Source organism: Euprymna scolopes, chromosome 13 (assembly GCF_053919585.1).
Source record: "Euprymna scolopes isolate OS-2025 chromosome 13, ASM5391958v1, whole genome shotgun sequence".
Taxonomy (NCBI): Eukaryota; Metazoa; Mollusca; class Cephalopoda; order Sepiida; family Sepiolidae; genus Euprymna; species Euprymna scolopes.
The window spans coordinates 129,557,400-129,577,569 of NC_136494.1; the positions used below are offsets into that span (position 1 = coordinate 129,557,400).

General features: G+C 33.2%; 1 protein-coding gene across 1 annotated transcript in view; it reads right to left on the reverse strand.

Moving 5' to 3' along the window:
* The window catches only part of LOC145292193 (cilia- and flagella-associated protein 65-like), a 2,765,874-nt gene that overhangs the window by 17,455 nt on the left and 2,728,249 nt on the right, over window positions 1-20,170 (reverse strand). The gene's annotated exons all lie outside the window — the stretch shown is intronic.

Sequence of the window (20,170 nt, forward strand, 5' to 3'; positions counted from 1 at the left end):
TTGTTTTAAACTGAACTATTTTTCAGTTCGTTTTCTCCATCTTTCCCAATAACTTTTCAATTTCCTAACTCATTCTGTTCCAACCATGATGGGACATTTATTAGCCCTGAAAATCGAATTTGCCCAAATGTTCTCCTACCGTCATAAGTAATAATCCCAAGATGTCATGATGAATGGGAAAGTGAAATGGTTAATGAAATCCTAAGCAATCTTTTCATATTCACCCAGATAATAATAGCAAGGGTTTACAAAGAACAAAATATTAGTGTTAACTTTGCCGGAAAGGCCACACACATACATGATGAAAGCTCGACTGATATAATCATAATAAACTGCAAAGAAGTATATATAAAAATATCACTAACACTTGTATAGTAAATAAAACTAAACCTTTTTTTGAGATGAGCATAAAATGAATGCCCGTTTCCAATGAAACGGTATTATAATATATATATATATATATATATATATATATATAACCTTTGGCCTTGATAAAGGAAAAACTAAAACTAGCTATGTTTTCAAATGATCTGAAATAACAGCAAGGGGAAATAGGTTACAATTATGAATATCTCCAGTATCAAATAATCCTTATACATTGAGATTTACTTGATGTATAAAAAACAAAGAGGAGAGATATAACATGAGAAATATTTTGAATCAAGTTTCCCCTTACTGTTATTTCAGATCATTTGAAACCATAGCCAGTTTTAGTCTTCCCTCCATTAAGGCAAGATGTGTTGGAGATATCAGATATTTTGTAAAACTAGGAAAACAAATGACTATGATTGAAACATAGCTATAAAAAAGTGCCAAAAATAGGCCCTGGATGATGGATGATCCTCTTTATGTACAACCTTAAGAGTAATTATCACATAGCCAACTACAGAATTCAGATCATTATCTATCCAACGAGCTTTCATTTATTAAATTCTGATCAATATTCGCTGAGATTTAAAACTTATAAAATTGCCAACAAAAGCGGTATATCTATATATGTATATATCTATGCTAGTAGTCATATTGAAATGCTCATATCATTTGTTCTATGGAATGAAACATGAAAATTTGCAGGCTTTTTAGAGGATTGATTATAATACCATTCTATAGTTAAGATTTTGTGACAATTGGTAAAAAAGAACCTATATGTTCAAACCAATAAAATATGCTCAAATTTGCCTACATGTCTATCCATACTGTATTGCAGGCCAGCTTCAGTTTTGCTGCTTCGGGTGTCGGTTGTCTCTCCTATGGCCTTACCAGGCCACTAATATATATATATATATATATATATATATATATATATATATATATAAGAAGCTATCCAGATAAAAAGCTCATACTAGATAACAAACAAGAAAACTGAAAATGCAAATAAAAATTGAATAGATTACAATATTAATTCATTTTTTAAATCCATATATATTAATCGATTATTTTTTGTTTTAATCCTTAAATATTTGCTGGATTAATAAATATTATTTATTCAATTACTATTTTCATCATATTGTTATATAGGCAGACATGACAGAAAAGAATAGAGACCCATAGAAACAGTTTATTTTAATAAACATGTAATTTATAGAACAAAATCAAAAATAAATGGTCACAAATTTAATAACTAATACTTGGTTGACATTCCCTTTGCTGTTTCTAATGCTAGGACCCTTCTAGGTATGGTATTGATCAGTTGACGAATATCATCTTGAGGAATTTCTTATGTCTGACGCAATAATACTAAAATTTCAAGATTAGAAGGTGGCTTCCTTTTCTTTTTGCGAAAGTTCTGGTCTAATATGTCCCAGAGGTTTTCAATTGGGTTTATATCTGGGGACTGACTTAACAATGAAAGTTTATAAATCCCATTTTTGCTCAACCAATGTTGTATCGCCCTAGCAGAGTGACAAGAAGCTCTGTCTTCCATAAACAAGGAGTTAACTTGGTTCATTTTACCACTTGAGAATATTGGTAGGAGTCCTAAATGTAATATTAAAACATATTTAGCAGAATTGATGTTTCATTCACACTCCACCAGGTCTGATCGACCATTACTCTAAATTGTATCTCATATCATAATCGATAAACCCCCAATGTTGCCACTAGCCCATTATTTAATGAATACTTGTGGATTTTATATTAATCGGTTGAAGAGAAAAATGTCTGTGCCATCTTGAATAATGGGTAATTATGCACGAAAGTATTCAAAAAGGATTCTTGCAAATAAGCAATATCATTGTTCACGATCTTCTGACAAAGATCTGTACGTTTTCAGAGTAATTCAAATTCTTCATATATATATATATATATATATATATATATATATATATATATGAAATTGTGTGTGTATACATTTCCCTACCAAACTACTGAATTTTCAGTCTAAAGACTTGAGAATTGGGAAAATCTTTTCAATCGGTTTTCGGCCAGAAATTTAGCTATCAAGGGGCCGAAGTTCAACGTTTTGACTGTTGAAAACTCTACCAAACTCCTCTGCCAATTTTGGGTTAAACACTTGACATTTTAGATGTAGGTTATTTGAACATCGATCAACCTTTTTAATTTGATTTGAGCCCAAAACAATGTTAAGGGGTCAAATTAAAAAAAAACATTGACCTCTGCGGTCCCTACCAAATTACTAAGCCAAATAAATTTTACATAAAGCATATTCAGACATAGGGCAAAATTTTAATCGGTTCCTGGTCAAAAATTTGGCTGGTAAAGCGTCAAAGTTAAAAAGATTTGACTTTTACGGTCTCCAGCAAACTATTCAGCCAATTTTGTCTAAAGATTTGAAATTTTACATAAAGGGTATTCAGACATGCAGAAAGCTTTTTAATCAGGTTTTTGGGGAAAATTTGTCTGCCAAGAGATCAAAGTTGAAAGTGTTGACTTTTACAGACTCTACCAAATTCCTCCGCCAATTTTGAGTCTAAACACTTGAAATATATATATTTCAAGAGTAAATAGTTAATAAAACATGGAATAATTCACCTTATCTCGGCAGCCGAGATAATGCATATCTTATTTTTCTTTTAATAATATTATTTGAATTCTTTCCCCTTTTCCTTGTACCTATTTGAGAATTATTCCGCGGATTTCGGCCTTTTGAATTATTTTGGACCATCTTCCAATTACGCGATTTCCTTGGATTTTACTTGTGTGGATGGAAATTTAACTAACTTTCTTGGATTTACATGTTTGGATTTTACCGTCATTGGATACTTTACCTTTCACCAGATTATCCATTCATGTGAAATCACCCTTTTCTTCACTCTATTTCCTAAGCTTCACTTTTTGTTATCAAGTAAGATCTTTGACTTACTTGCAGTTTCATCAAATACTTTTATATGCAAACTTCGATCCCACATTTTGCTAAATCCTACCCTCTGATGAGAAGGAAAGTATTTCTTCTAAACTCCGAGGATTAAGGACTATCCACTTATTTAGTGTTTCCTTTTCAAATTAAATGTTTTTTCAAAGTGTTTTTAGCATGTTTTATTAACTATTTGCTCTTATAAGCTCTATCTCCTATTTGGCTTTATCGAGCTTTTACATTTGGTTGAGATTAATTTATAAATATTAATTCTTTAATATTTATAATATACTTTAGTTTTACCATCTTGGACCATTTTGGTAAATTTGATTGTTATATATATATATTTATATATATATATATATATATATATATATGCACACATAAAGTTATGAACAGTACAGAGGGCCCGAGCAAAGCCGGGGTGAACTGCTAGTATATATATATATATATATATGTTTAAAAAATGTTTCCAGTTGATGTACACGAGAAGAAAACTTGAAACCTCATTGTAGATGGGTACTTCGACTATTAACTGGTATATATTACTCAATCATCCTTAAATATAAATAAAAAAGCAAAACAGAGGAAAATGTAAAATATAATTATTACTTTTAAAGAACGTCTTAAGAAACCTGAAAAGAAATCAATAAGCGCGTAGAAATGGGAGAATAGAAAATTTCCTGGAAACGGATGATTATATTCACGAAGTTGGCCATAAGCGAACAACCAATTCGATAAGAACCCTGGAAATTTATGACTTCAACCGAAATTGTAATCGAAATCTATCTCTAGTGATATTGCTTTTCTCTCTCTCCATTATGGATTTAGTGCAACGGATGAGTTCTATTTGGTTAGCAACAATTAATATCCGGCTTCTTTATTCATAAAGAGATTTTAGATTGGGTGGGGGATCAGTTTTCGTTCATTTTTATTAAAACTAATGGGAATTGTTTAAAACTGAAGAAAATATTAAAGAATTCAGAGCATTTCGAAGAGACGTGTTAGAATAATACCACAGCGTTTCTTCTTTATTGAAACTTTCACAAATTGACTGAAGAGCAAATTAAAATTTGTAATAGATGGTTCATCTATGAAATAAAACACCCACATCTACGATTCTAGAGTGAATATTTTTCTCCAAATCAGCGTCTTCATAAAGTCCTTGAGCAATAAAGTTGAACCATTAAAAGCATATTTTCAGATTTCCTTTTTTAATGTGAGATTATTAATTCCATAACTATTATAATGTACGTACACCCACGCAACATAATATACGTACACGCACACACACATTTATAATTGCAATCTATAAACTAGATTTTGTGCCTGTTAAAAAGGGGCAAAAGTTAAAGCCAGTTGGCTTAGAATGGGTGCTTAATTGGTTGTTGAATATGGTTAAATTTGTGCTCATTTTTGCATCAAATACTAATCTCCATTAATCCATAATTACACATCGAACAACTACCATAAAACTTAGTTCACCGCACCTTATCATAAAAACTCCATACAAAATTTGTCAGATCGAATCGGTAGTTTCAAGAAAAGCCGGACAGGCAAAGAAATGTTTTCGCTTTTCAATTAAACTTGTATTAATATATCCTCCCTCTTTCTCTCTTCCTTTAATATATATATATATATATATATATATATATATATATATATATATATATATATATATATATATGTGATGAGGGTAATTCCAAAGTAAGGCCTGCTATTTTTTCAAACTTTAAATATTTGAAGAGCTACGAAGACGGAAGTGGTATCATTAAAACGAACAACGTTTTGTGCTCCAGAATTTATTTTTTTACATCGTCACCACTATTCTTAATGTACTTTTGCCAGTAATTCGATGACTCATCTCTGCTTTTGGCACAGGTCCATGACATGGGTCGCTTTCTTTGTCTCACACCGCCAATACACGCAACAGAGATACGAAACTTTCAAGTTATGAATGCATATGTTCAGTCATGATAACTGCAATTTATAACTCTGATCCATTCATGCGGAATAAAAAATAGGAGATATTACGTTTATAACGCCCCCTCGTGTGTATATATATATATATATATATATATATATATATATATATATATATAAACAGTAATAAGATTGTAGCGATCTTACTAACGTAAGAATATTAATATATAACAATGCGGGTTTGTATTACTGTACACATAGATTCGAAAAAGTTGTCAAAAAACAAATATATAACAAATAAATGTTATCAAAGGCAAGATAAGTTACTTTTCTACCAAACTGGATATATTTTTCGTGTTTTTATTCAATGTAACATGTTTATTCAGCTCGAAAAACATACATTGTTGACCGATGTATTGGAAAATTCAAAATGGCGCCCGACTCTCTCTTTTACACGGTAAGTTCGGGAAAAGGTATTATAAATAATAAACTAGACAAAATACCATTAAAAAACCATTCGAATATATGTCAACCTATGTCACAGTAATATATATTGAGTGAGTTTCTAACAGTATTTTGTCTAGTTTTATATTTATAGCACCTTTTCCCAAACTTACCGTGTTAAAGAGAGAGTCGGGCGCCATATTGAATTTTCCAATACATCGGTAAACACAGTATGTTTTTCGAGCTGAATAAACATGTTACATTAAATAAAAACACTGAAAACACATCCAGTTAGGTAGAAAAGTAACTTATCTTGCCTTTGATAACATTTGTTATACATTTGTTTTTTGACAACTTTTTCGAATCTGTGTACAGTAATACAAACCCAACAATGCTACAGACTCAATGATGTCCAATGTAGATTTGTATTTAAATCAAATTTGTAATAAAGCCAAAGTATCAATGAAACTTGGCAAATTACAATTTTTGTTTATCCCCCGACAAAGGATAGATTGGACCTAGTAATTCATGTCCGTTCGTTTGTTCGCGCTTTTCTCAATAAACCTAACACCTTGGAATTAAAAAAATTTTTTGCACAAACATTAGTCATAGTGAAAGTAAATTTTGTCAGAAGGAATTTTCCGTGATAACTCTGGTTGCCCCCAAATCGTTCATCCGTTCGCACTTTTCTCAATAAGCATACCTTGGATGTTTTTGAAATTTTGCACAAATATTAGTCATGGTGAAAGTAAATTTTTCATATGTGGAAGAGGACCTGGCATGCTCAGCTTGCTTTTTTTATTTTATTTTTATAATTCATTTCATCGTATCATTTATTTTGCAATGTTATTATAACGTTGTATTGACTTTTTCGGTACTTGTGCATTTAACGAACCAGACGTAACTCAGCATTTGCTCGGCTTTGTCCGACGCATGACGTCAACAGCCGGATATAACCGAGCGTTGCCGATTAAGCAGACGAGAATTTCGCTATCAATTGGAAGAGTGTCACAACTCAAGAAACGCTTATTTGAAGAGAGTTAAAAAAATTGTTTTGAAAAGATAACGAAATAATAATGAATATTACAAACCTTGCGGACCAGCTCCAGACCCCAGAGGCTGCACTAAACTTTTGCCAGCAACGGAAATTGTTGGCAGAAGAGAAAAGGTGTTTACATTTTGGCCAGGATTTGCAAAGAGAACAAGCCTTTCCGACGGTTACGGTTGGAGTTGTAGAAGTGTAAACATATCGTCGATGGACCTCCATTAGGATTGGGACCTTCTCAAAATCCCGACTAACCATCGCATGTATAATAAAAATAATATACTTATGGGCGTTCGAAATGGCATCTACAAAAAATCTCCATCGCGAATGTGGGTTACGTTCTCGCCACACAATTGTGGATTGGAAAATTTTCCTGCGTGATATATGCAGGGTCCCTGCATTGCAGGGACTATTTTCTTAGGAATTCCCGGCAGATTGGAGGCCCAGGCCATAACGGTAGAAACCGACGAGTCCGTTTTTAACCGCAGAAAACAACGTCCGCAGACTTCTGACACCGGTGGTGGTCTGTCTGGGTCTTCGGTGGATACGACCCCCGCCGAAAAGGAGGGTTTCTTGGTCACTGTACTAAATAGGAACGCCGAAACCCTCCTTCCACTAATAATAATAAAAAAGTCCTTGTTTCTGGCGAAAAAATGTACAAATAATCCTTGTTCCTGCCCCCCCCCCAAATGCTTTTTATGGTGCCGGGAAAACTCGTCCCGGGAAAACTCGTCTCGGGAAAACTCGTCTCGGGAAAACTCGTCTCGGGAAAACTCGTCTCGGGAAAACTCGTCTCCGGAAAACTCGTCTCGGGAAAACTCGTCCCCTTTCGCTAGGTAGGAAAACTGGTCCCTTATTGAATAAATATCGATTGAAAACACATTTTATGATCGTTCTTGAAGGAGATATTGTTTTTTAAAATAAACTATAGCCCCCCCTAATATTTAAAAAAATTTTTTTATATTAATATGAAAATAATTTACTTATATACTGTTGCTTATAAAAGGGTAAAATCGATTTTTCTACCTCGCTGACTATGTTGTTTATTTAATTTATTTTGAATCGTTTATTTGGTAAAGAAAAAAAAACAGAAAACAAACAAAAAACATGTCGGTCGAGTGTTACGGGAGAACGAGGGGGTCTTGATAATCGCTAAAAAAATAGAAAATTAAAGAAATTACTGAGGGAGATTTGGTTTTAAAAAGAAAATAATAAATTTTAATATTTTTTAAAATATAATTTAGAGAGAGGGGGGGGATAAAACCTCCCTTCGAAAAGCAACCAACAAAAAATGAAATTAAAAAGATTCTTGATAAACGATAGCGAAGTTTTCAATAAAATTGATTAATAAATTTATTTAGTGATTACTTTCTCTCTTAATGATTGATTTTAGAATTTTGAAGTAAAAATTTAAAAAATTAAAAATGAGTTAACGAGAGATTGTTAGCACACATGGCATCTCTCGCGCCAAAAAAATATTTCGCTTTTAATTTATTAGTTAATTTTTGCAAAATTTGACAGGACGACAATAACTGTTGATAATTGATAAAATCATAATTTTAAATAACGCATGAGTGCATTTGGTATGAGAGAAAACAAAAACATAACAACAAAAAACTATCATAATTAAAAAAACAAAACAAAAAAGTAACGCTCCCAGTTTTTAATTTTTTTTTGTTTTTTTATTATTGTTTTATGACTCCAAAAGACATCGTTAAAATAAGAAACAAAAAAATTGTAATTAACTTTGTATGAACATAATAAACGCTTTAAAATAAGTGAAACCACTAAGAACTTAGCCAGTTAGGTAGAAAACGGGCAATCGATTTTATTTAAAAAAAACAAAAAAAACATTACACAAATAAAAATATTTTTTTAAAAATATTAGCTGGGGGGGCTATAGTCTATTTTAAAAAGCAATATCTCCTTCAAGAACGATCATAAAATCGATATTTATTCAATAAGGGACCAGTTTTCCTACCTAGCGAAAGGGGACGAGTTTTCCTGAGACGAGTTTTCCTGAGACGAGTTTTCCTGAGACGAGTTTTCCGGAGACGAGTTTTCCGGAGACGAGTTTTCCCGAGACGAGTTTTCCGGAGACGAGTTTTCCCGAGACGAGTTTTCCTAAATTCGCTTTTTATTGCCCCTTTTTTTTAGGCTTTTTCCATTTGACATAAAGAGTTGCAAAAAAAAAAAAAAAAATTAACTTTTACGTGTTTAAGACAGACAATGTCTTTTTACGTTAAAAATTGAAAGAAAGAAAAAAGTTCAGACAAAAAAATGTTTCCTATTAACAAAAAAAACTTGTTTTATATGTATTTATTTTGAAAACAGAAAACAATTTCAAACAATATTAATAAAAAAAAAAAACAAATGAACGGTAGGTTTTTGCTTTTTACTTATTTAATTTTTTTTTGTTTCTACATTTTACAATTTCATTGTACAGTTATTTTGTTGTAGCGTTGTTTTTATTTTATCGCCAACGCTCGGTTTTATCCGGCTGTTGACGTCATGCGCCGGACAAAGCCGAGCAAATGCTGAGTTACGTCTGGTTCGTTAAATGCACAAGTACCACTTTTTCATATCTACAATTTCCATTGCTCATGGCAAATAACAATACTATTACTTCATTAAAAATATCCAAGAAATTTTATGCACATTATGTAGAGTGAACTTTTTAATAAGTCTTGTGATAGAGGACCTCACACTCTCCAGAGCAAAAAAAAAAAAAAAAAAAAAAAAAAAAAAAATGAAGATTAAGACTATACAATTCATTTCTTATACCTTTCCAGTTTACCAAATGTACAGATTTAATGTTACATTCAATTTGTTTATTTTTTTTTAATCTCTTGTTCAGGGTGTATAAAAAGAAACATGTATAACTGTTCGACAGGACTCTGCTTGATCTGTTTTACTCATTTAATTTTTTTTTAAATATTTTATTTCCGGAAGTGAGTGTTACAGACTGTCAGATCAATTTCCAGTATACGAGTTATGATGAATATTAAGTATCGTTGGGAATTATTTTAGCTTTTTTTGTGTATAAATGATTAATTTTTGCGTATTTTGCTTAAAGTGTGTATTTGGAATGTTAATGACTGCTGTATTAGTGTCGGTTTGGGTAGAGCGAATTAAGGGAGATCACTCTAAGCGTGCTTGGATTATTTCCCCTGCCAAAGCATATATGCTAATATCTTTCATACCACGCAAGCAAACTACAACATCGTTTATAATAAATTATAATTTATTGTATTTGCACTGTTTGGATTCTTCAGACCACCGTTCTGAGTTATTTTCAGTTTCGGTCGATGTAACCTCCTACCTTCTTTAGGTGTATCTTGTCGAACTCAGAAATTTGCACAGAATTTCGAATCCTTTATTTATTCCCCAGGGCAACGCATTCTCGTTCTGTCAACCATGACTGGGTAGAAGTCTTAAGTAATTTGCGATTGTATTTTGAGTGTCGCCTACATTTAGGATTTGAACCCTCAATCTCCAGAAGAGTAACTTTATAACTGAATTCAACCAAGTACTTTATCCACTATGCTACATAATTGCGAATTACTTAGGATTTCTACCAAGTCATGGCTGACAGAACGAGAGTATGCTACCTAGTGGAGGGTTCCGTTCGAAATTCCGTGCAGATTCCAGAGTTCGACAAGATACAAGTTGAAGATTACATTGACTGAAAAGTTGTGAAAATAACTTTAAAGATGAGAACTGGAGTCTGAAGAATCCAAATAATCACTCATCTCAAAAATTCAGAAACATAATTTATCGAATTCCGATTGTAAACGCACAACTTTTCAACATTGAACATTGTTTTTATTGAATAGGAATTAGAGGAATCCTGATTCATTTGTCCGAATAGGGAAAGCGTACCGAATTGATCTCTTTATCAAGCTAATTTTCACTACGCTTTCCTTGTCAACCTTCTCTCACTTGTATCGAACGGTGATATAAATAAACCACCACAACGTGAATGGACGAACGGGCGCAGTTGTTCTGCTTCTCTAGGAATTGCTTTCCTTGTTATTCGTCTCCAACGAAGACAAAACCTTCGCTGGTCATTGAGAACGAAGACAAGCTGAAAATTGGCAATCGTTCTTTACAGCTGAAAATTCGGAATATGTTTATACGATTATTAATGGAAGAACACTAGAATACAAATGCGAGTAATTAATCTATCGATTAATATCGGCAACCTCAATCTTTTTAGATATAATTAGACAGAATCAGTTTCTCTGTGTGTGTCTTCCATCTCATCAGTCTGTACATGTCTATCAACCGTATCTAATAGAAGAATGCCGGAACGTATACGCCAGTAATTAATCTATTAATACTGATAACCTAAACCTTTTCTATAAATCTAATTAGCACACTGGAATTGCTTTATCACTGCACTTCAGCACACGTGTTTATCTCCGCATATTTGTTGGTTTCCGTGTCTAACTTTCAAACGGATGTGTTTATTTTGTGGTTATTTTTTCAATTAAACAATTGCTTTCTACAGTTTCCTTGAAACTCAAAGTATCTCCAATTTAATTGTCCCCACCCTTTCTTCTCTACAATCTCAACGTGATGCTGATAGTATTGATAGAAACGACTGAAACTATCATGGTATGTGTCTTCAGATTTGTCAGATTTATTCCCGATTTTTTTTCTTTTTCCAGTTCGTCCGACTTCTTGGTATAGTGATTTCCATCAATTCATTGTTGTGATATCCCATTGTAATGAAGCTTCTTTCCAAGAATTTCAGGCTTATGTAACTTTTTTTTTTTTTACTGATTGTTTTTCTCCTGAGAACCTTAGTCTTTTACATCTCCTGTCTTTGCGATAATTATCCTTCGTTCCCGTTAGCCCCTTACATCATGTGGCTTCATACCTTGTCTAGAGCGATTTTCATAAATCTATAGAGCTGCAAGCAAATGTTATCTTTATAAATTTAGGTATGTTTATGTAAACGCGATTCACTCCTAAACTAACCGTTAGGAGTTCACTATATAGGCTATAATTAGTTTTATGGCAATATAGGGTGGAATTTTATTTAAAAATTCAGATACCTTCTATTCTTGTGAAATTTTGACAGCTATTAGACACCAATTAATATTCTCCAAATTTCAGTTTCTTTATAGCATTTAATGCGTTTTAAGTGAGCATAATATGGGTATAACATTAATTTGAAGATTTAAATATATTCGACTTGATCTAAACACATCAAACACCAATTAAAATTGCTTGAATTTAAAATTCTCAAGATTCCTTAAGCTTATGCCTTTAATATTAAACATTTTCTAGAATCACAATTTAATGATTTTAATCAAAATAAGAATTAGGATTCTTGACACGATTTAGTATCATATCTTGATTTTAATCTTCGATAGGAGACATAAAATGTGCTACATGAAAGGGCTGTCTCTTCTCATGTAAGTAAGAAGACATACTAGATAAGTGAAAATTAGGATAAGGTTACAATCGAACCCTGTAGGTAAGTGTTAAAGATAATGGAAAATGGAATGTTAGGATTTCAGTCCATTGTTAATTCTATTAGAATAGCTAATCACTATTAATGTCAGAAAGTAGATTCTCCATTCTTTTAAAAATCTGGATATTAAACATGTCAGTTAAAAAGAATGGACAATGCAAATTAAAAAATATTGTTAAAAATAGGTTAGATATTAAACAAGTAGAAGTGAGGATTCTTTGTTTGCCAAAAGTGTGTTGGACAGACATGTGTAGAAAACGTGATATAGTCGCGTTGGTTGACAGTACACTTCTGACGTCATAAACAAAGGAGATTTCTCGATATATTGAATCTGTAGGTTCGAAGTTAGAAATTGATGAGAGTCGGTTAGGAGAGATCAAGAGGAGAGCCCCTTAGAAGCGAAGGGAGAAGATTAGACCATGTAGATCAAAGTTTGAATTCCTGACATCACTGATCGGCCCGTTGAGGAATAAAGAAACCATGTTTGTAACTGTTTGTCTCGTGTCGTCATTCCTCACAACCAAAAAGGTAAATATGTTTTATCTTGTAACGAACTTTGTGTAACCCCTTCCAAGTTATGTCCTCATCTCCATCAATAATATCTCCTCCCCTCTATAGGTGTTAACAAGAATCATCCCAGTTCGATTGAAATGTCTCCCTCATTATCATCACAGCCGTCATGATGTACAAAGAGCTGTTAGAAATGTTTCCCCCCTCAGAATCATCACAATCGTTATATATGTGCCTCCAATATGATCTCCCGTAATCTTTAAATAGTAACCCTCGCAACGCAACAAATGGTGCTGAAATGTTTCGTTCATGGAATCAATTTTATCTTTCCTAGAACAAGTATTCTAGTTGATTACCAAATCTTTCGTTTTCCTTATTTTTTATGCCATGTTCCGTTTTCTTATTTCAATTATTTCAAATACAAAACACATTTAAAAGTGCATTAACTTGGCATTTATAAACGAAACACATGGCTGAATGTATATTTAATTAAAGCTATGAAATATCACGATATAAATAAAATAAAAACTTATATTCTTTTGATTGACTGTAAAACCGTGTTTTACATGTACAAATTCACTTTTCAAGTTTTTTTCTTTTTTGGATCACGAATCAACTGTGATAGAATTTAGTGACTTCATGTCCTTTTAAAGTAAACTATTTATTCAGAAATGAAAAGTTCAAAGTGTCTAAATTATTGAAATGTGTCTAAGTTGTATTTTAAAAGGTTTGTAGTGAGTTTGCTAGTTCAAACATATGTAAAATTGTAATTAGTGTCCTCACACACACTTTCTCATATATATATATATATATATATATATATATATATATATATATATATACTTGAGTCACCACTTATGAAGGCCCGAAGTTCTCTCGAGAATAAGTTTTACTGAATGTAAGGTGGCAGTGAAATCGTTAATAGTGTAAATTGGGTAGAATTAGAATATATATACTAACTAGCCTTACCCGGCATTGTCCGGGAGTGTGGTGGTTTAGAAGTGAGGAAAAATAACTTTACATGTGATAAAAGAGGGCTATAAGAAATGCAAAAACGATTGAACTTAAAATAGCTTACGTGATGGAAATAATTTGGAAGAAAGATTTGTAGAAAGATTTGTAGAAAATAATTTGGAAGAAAGATTTTAGTTAAAATCGCCTTTCTGTATAAATCTACTGACAAATATAAAGTTTTCTATTTTGAGAAATAGACAGTAAAATAAAAAATGTAAAAATGCTTTTTTTCGTCATTCACTGATAATGCATACTCTCTCCGATTTAAGACAGTTTTCTAATTTTATCAAATGATACCTAAAAAGTTTTTAATTGCGTACATGGATATTATTTATCTCCAATTTGATACAGCATTGTTTGGCATTTGTTTACCAGCAAAACTCCAATTGCTTTTCACACCACATCGCCATATAAGTAAAAACAATAAGTAAACTGAGAAATATACGGCGTGCCTTTTTTCTTATGGGCTCTTTTATTGATAGTACACACATTAAACTCTGGTTCCCTTTGAAGTAATCTCCTCCAGCTGCAATGCACTTATACCGTTCAAATTCTGGAAAGCTCCAAGGAAGTCTTTTTGTATGAGAGTTTCAATAACCCTCGTCACAGCCTATTTTATCCCCTCAATTGTCTCATAACGACAGCCTCTAAGGTTTTCCTTGATCTTAAGGAATAACCAAAACTCAGAGAGAGCAAGGTCTGGACTATAGGGAAGGTGAGGAACTGTCTTGATGCCCATCTTTGTCAAATAGTCTGTAACAAGGATGGAACACCCTTGGGACAAACTTTGTGCAAATCTTCTGCATCTTCAGTTCCTTACAAATAATTGTGTGTACAATTCTCACTGACACCAAACAGTGCACTTATTGTCTCTAAACATACGACGGTCATTATTCATGAAAGTCTTTATTTGGCCAATCAACTCTTGTGTTCTGACTTATTCCGTTCACACCTCTCATCATCCCTCACAGACTCCTTGCCTTCTTTGAATCTCTTATGCCACTCAAAAACTGATGCCCGATTCATGCAAGATAGTCTGAAACATTCCATACGTTTCTGTGGCCTTCTTTCCAAGTTTAAAACAGAATTTTATTGCATATCGTTCTTCTAAAGTGTCATCACATCCAGATTGCATTTTTTAAATTCATCAACTGTGAGGCTTTAGTAGGGTGTATTCCAATTCATGCTGAACCTGAAATCATAAAAACTGGTCATTCGTCTAATAAGATCTATAGCAATGACTTATTGAATTTTCAAGAGTCTAAGACAATTTTAAATGTCTGTACAAAAACAGTCTGAAAACTTATTGGAGGTACCGCTTATGTATTACGCATACTTGAAAAAGTAGCAGACATTGACTAAATGAATGGCAAGAGGAAGTGTAATAGATGTAAAGAAAGTAAATGAAAATCTTTTTCTGAATATTTTTTAGATGGGGATTATATATATAGTATTATTCATACTACTAATGGGAATTATATTATGATAGTATTATTCATACTATTAATGGGAATTATATTATTATATAGTATCATTTATCCTACTGTTCTCATCTTGAGTGTTATTTTTAACATGTTTTTCACTACTCCACGGATCTGCAAGTTGATAAAGTACTTGGTAAAATTCAGTTGTAAAGATCCACTCTTCTGGAGATTGATAGTTCAAATCCTTAATGCGGGCGATACTTAAAAATACAATTGCGAATTACTCATGACGTCTACCCGGTCATGAATAATATAAGCGTAATTTACATACTATAATGATGGTGATTCATATTTTTTTTTTTTTCTGTATAAGTTTACTAATTTTCCTGCATCCTGGGTAGTTATGTATTGTAAATGATAAGAGGGTATTAGCTAGAGTGCTAGTTTTGTGACATAAAAAAAGGATGTTTTTCGTAAGGAAAGCAGAAAGTAGATCTTAGGCTTACTTTCAGCAGCCGCATAACTCACTTCTCTTATTTTGTTCTTTAGTCCTCACATTCCATGAACAATGTTTTTGACATAGAGGGAAGAATTGCTGTTTTCTAGGTAAGAATTTATTCCACCTAACACTTATTAGCAAGTTTTTGATCTTGAAGAAAAAATATCGATCACCTTTTGTGTGCCAATCTCTTGAATCTGATTCCAGTTTTAATAAGGTATATATAATGTAACAGACGAGCTACATAGAATCGTTTGTGTTTCACTCATAAGTAGTTTATCAAGCTGTTAGCCTGGTGAACTTTTCATTGGAATGAAACAAGGTTTTTTGCTTGTATAAGTAGATATTTACCTTCCTCCCATTGCGGTGGGAATGTGACACAAGGTGGGCAGAATGAACCGACGCCAATAAAGAAGCACTCTGGCACTGCAAAAAAATGCCTGAGTAGCCCCCTCGACATATCCCAAGGAGGGCACCTTAGACAACAAGAAATAAACTTCCTCCATCCGAAAGCCAGGAGGCGAGGCCTGGGAGTATGGACCTCTTAGGACTACACAGAACGGATACCTCAGCCTAACAGCTAAAAAGTAACCAAAATCGCTCAGTTTCTGATAAACTAATTGTCTGGAGTGGAACCTTAACTGACGTGCAACATTAATCGTAATCGAACGCCAAATGAATGGTGCAAGCAGTCCCAATTGTTGTAGATATGCTTGCATAAGTGTATTTTATATTATCACTAAACTTTACTCATTGAACACTAAAGTAAATACTGAAACTAATATATACACCAGTATATTTACAGTCTACAGCCGGAAAAATGGCTAAGGGGTCAGAATTGAAGAATTGGAACTTGGCAGATGTAAGTCGATTTAATGCATGCGTAAATGTACATTTATAGGTTGGAGTTCCGTAATTTGTTAAATTTTTATTTGTAAGTATCCATAGGTTAGATGGTTGCGGACAGCACCGGAGTCATAAACGTTTTGGCTTTGATTCTAGCCGATAGCACCCAAATTATAGATTTAACTTTTAATATCACTACTATATATTGGTACAATATAATAAGCAACAGAGAACTGGTTCTGTTAATAATAAATAGGAAATCTGCATAAATTAAAATATATATAAGCGTATTTTATAACTAGGTAATGCTGAGTGGCAGATACAATATAATGATAGAGAATTGGTCTTATAATAAATACAGAATCTAAAAAAATTGAACTATCATATTTAAGCGTATTTTACAACCGGGTAACACCGGGCAGCTTACTAGTATAAGTATATAAGATAAGTTATCTATAAATATAAAAGCGAAAATGTATGTATGTATGTATGTATGTAGGTTCGCTTTTCCTCGATGTCCACGAAAAGCTTCTTTCAAACAAGCGCTTGCTCACTTCACAACTTTTTAAACTTTTTATATCATCTATAAATTGTAATATCTACGAATTATCCACGGAGCTCGCCTCTCTATTTAATTTTATTGACTTTCAAACCTTAATTCCACATTTCCCACATCGGCACGCGTTACATTCGCTTTTCAGTATAAAAAAAGCGAACCTCGACTCTAATCACAGGCCCAGAGCCAGTTTGTTCGATGTCGGCTTCGTCATATCAGACTGTAGCTTTCATTTCAAGACGAGGGAGTGGGTTTTTAAAAACAAACAAACCCATTTATTCAAAACTGTCCCGCACAAAATAACTGCTGTATACCTATCGCCGTCACGTCAAGCAAAAACGCGCACCTGTTTTTTTTTTTTAAACACTTTACTATTTTCCAACTGCGCATCGTCAACGCTTCGGATTTTTTTCAAATACCCCGAAAAACACCCGGGCAACGCCGGGTACCCCTCGCTAATATATATATATATATATATATATATATATATATATATATATATATATATATAAGTGTAACAATAGCCTGTCCCTGCTTTATCGTTATTTTCATGGCAGGTGCTCCTCTGAACTTCAATCTATGGTCCCCCCCCCTCGCAAAACTTTCACGAAAAACACTCGTTTAGCCAGAACCACTACCAACAATTTCCCACACTCTTTATCTGTGCCTACACCTAAACGTAGATTCCATGAACAGGGCTTCTTTCTTAGAACTGCTCGCCTGTGGAACTTTATTCCGTTTGCCTACTTTCCAGCTGATTACAATCTGATTGTCTTTAAATCCAAAGTGAACAAGTTCTTATTGAACCATCCCCCTAAGTAATCCAAGTTACAACATTCCCACTAATGTTTACAACGCTAAAATCACAATGACTAATGTATACCCATTAACCCTTATCCTCGAGTGGCCTGTGGGCCTTGATGAGTGGTGACCCCCATGTAAAAAAAAAATCTTCGTTAGTGGTCATATTTATATGTATACGACTTTGTACTGGTTTCTGTTATTAAATAATGGAAATAAATATTAAAAAAAAGTATGACTGTTTTCACACGCACAAGAAATAATTTTAGTTCATTCATTGTAATGGCGTCTTTTCATTCAAACACGAGTTAATTATAAATATATTTCAAAGTTAAATATTTTTTTCATGTTAGTATTTCTAACTAATCTCGTCGGCATCGTATCTTTCGAAAACATTCTGTGGGGTGCAAGGATAAAAGAATAAAAGATTTCGCTTTGGAAATGTTTAGCCGACAAAGATTTTATAGTAAAAAGTAATTACGAATAAAAGGAAATCTATAAGTGTTCTTGGTGGAGCTTATTCAGAAACGTCACGATTGACATCGTTTCCACTTAATACGCATGATTGGCAAAGCATTTATGCAAAAGAAACTAATCATTTGACTAGTCTATTTTTCGCTTTCATTCAGCCGGAGTTATAATCCCCCCCCCCTACCGATACACTGGAGGAGGTGGTCATTCAGATCGTGACATGAAAGGCTTACTCCTTGCTTGACCCCAAGTTATTCTTTCTTTTAAAGTACTGAATAAAAATCGGACTGTTATTAGAAAGCTCTGCATTTTGTATAGCTATAAGTAAGCTCAATGTTGGATGTAACAAATCTGTGTACAAGATCCATACGAGATTGAATATCCCACACATAACATGTGCTTCGTTTGTTCAACTCTTCTCTTTTTTTGTTACCAGCTTCACAAAAAGACGTGACGCCAGTTAGTCTATCTCTTCCAACACATCTTTTAGTACTTGAACCTATTCTAGCACATGTTGAAGTTATACCTAACATTACCAACACACAATGCCAGTGTGAGTCTATAAATATTGGCTGCCACGTGAAAAAAGCTGTTTGCTTTCAATTATCATTTATTTTTCACAAATATATATCTGGAAATCAGAGTACAACTAAAGTTTTTGTGAAAAAACGTGATGCTCAATAACAGTATATCCCATAGTGCATAGATTTTTAATTGCTTGTGTGCGTTCTGTAATCTTTTTAACTTTGTTTACAATTATGACTAAACCGGTTTTTTATTGCATTATTATGTGATACAAACGGGAAGCTGGTATGGAATAAGAGGAACAACGAAATGGAGTTTCATTCTATATTAATAAACAACTTTATTCGTCACTTTCATTAGTAGCTTTGGTAGATGCGCACAAGGAGAAACGGGCTAGTACGTTGAAGTGTTCTTGTGTAGAGATAGAATTAATGTAATGCCGGCTGGTTGAAGGAGAGAATAGTTCAGTCCACACGTGTTTATAGCTAGTAGTCGCCGGGAAAAAGGAAGCTGATTAACAGAGAAGGGCAAAGTCTTTAGTGTGTTGACATGTTGAATGTGAGTTGTATCAACGAGAGTAGTCTTGTAGAATGATAAAGTTCGTGTGGGTACAGCACGTGGAAATAAATGGTAGTTTGAAGAGAGCCATTGTTAGCTTGTTGTACTCACGTTCTGTGCTTCCGGGCAAAGCCGCAAGAAAGAGGATTAATGGGTTCAGATTTTGCCTTTTATATACTCTATCACATGATAAAGAGCTGGCTTGTGATTGGACAAGCCAGGGAGAAAATGAATCTCAAATCTCGTTGAGAGAAATAGCTCTTGTCCGTGATGAAGTGGGTGTCGGCTGCTACACTGCAATTTGGCTAGTCATTTTTTTTTTTTTTAAACAATATATTAGTTATATTTAATCTTCATATTATGCATGTTGGCCATCTATTTCTCTTCTGGAATTTTCTTCAGGCCATTATAATAAGCTATCAATTCTTCATGCAACTCTATCCTTAGTCACAATGAAACATAACGTTAATATGTACTGCTCCTATCCGGTGTTGCCTGGGATACAGTGAAATTATTTTAATTTTCATTTCTTAGTTCATCTCACACTCCCGTCGAGGTGTGCTAACATTGAAACGATGGTTGGACCACATACATGGTTCCTAATGTTTATAAATAAAATACTAAATTAAATAAGCGTTTGTTTCACCGTTTTTCCTTTATATTTTACTCGCTCTCATTAGCATCTAGTATGCTAAAATAGTCAGTTTTGAAATGTAATTACATTTGAAAAAGAAAAACTTGTGATAAGTCACAATT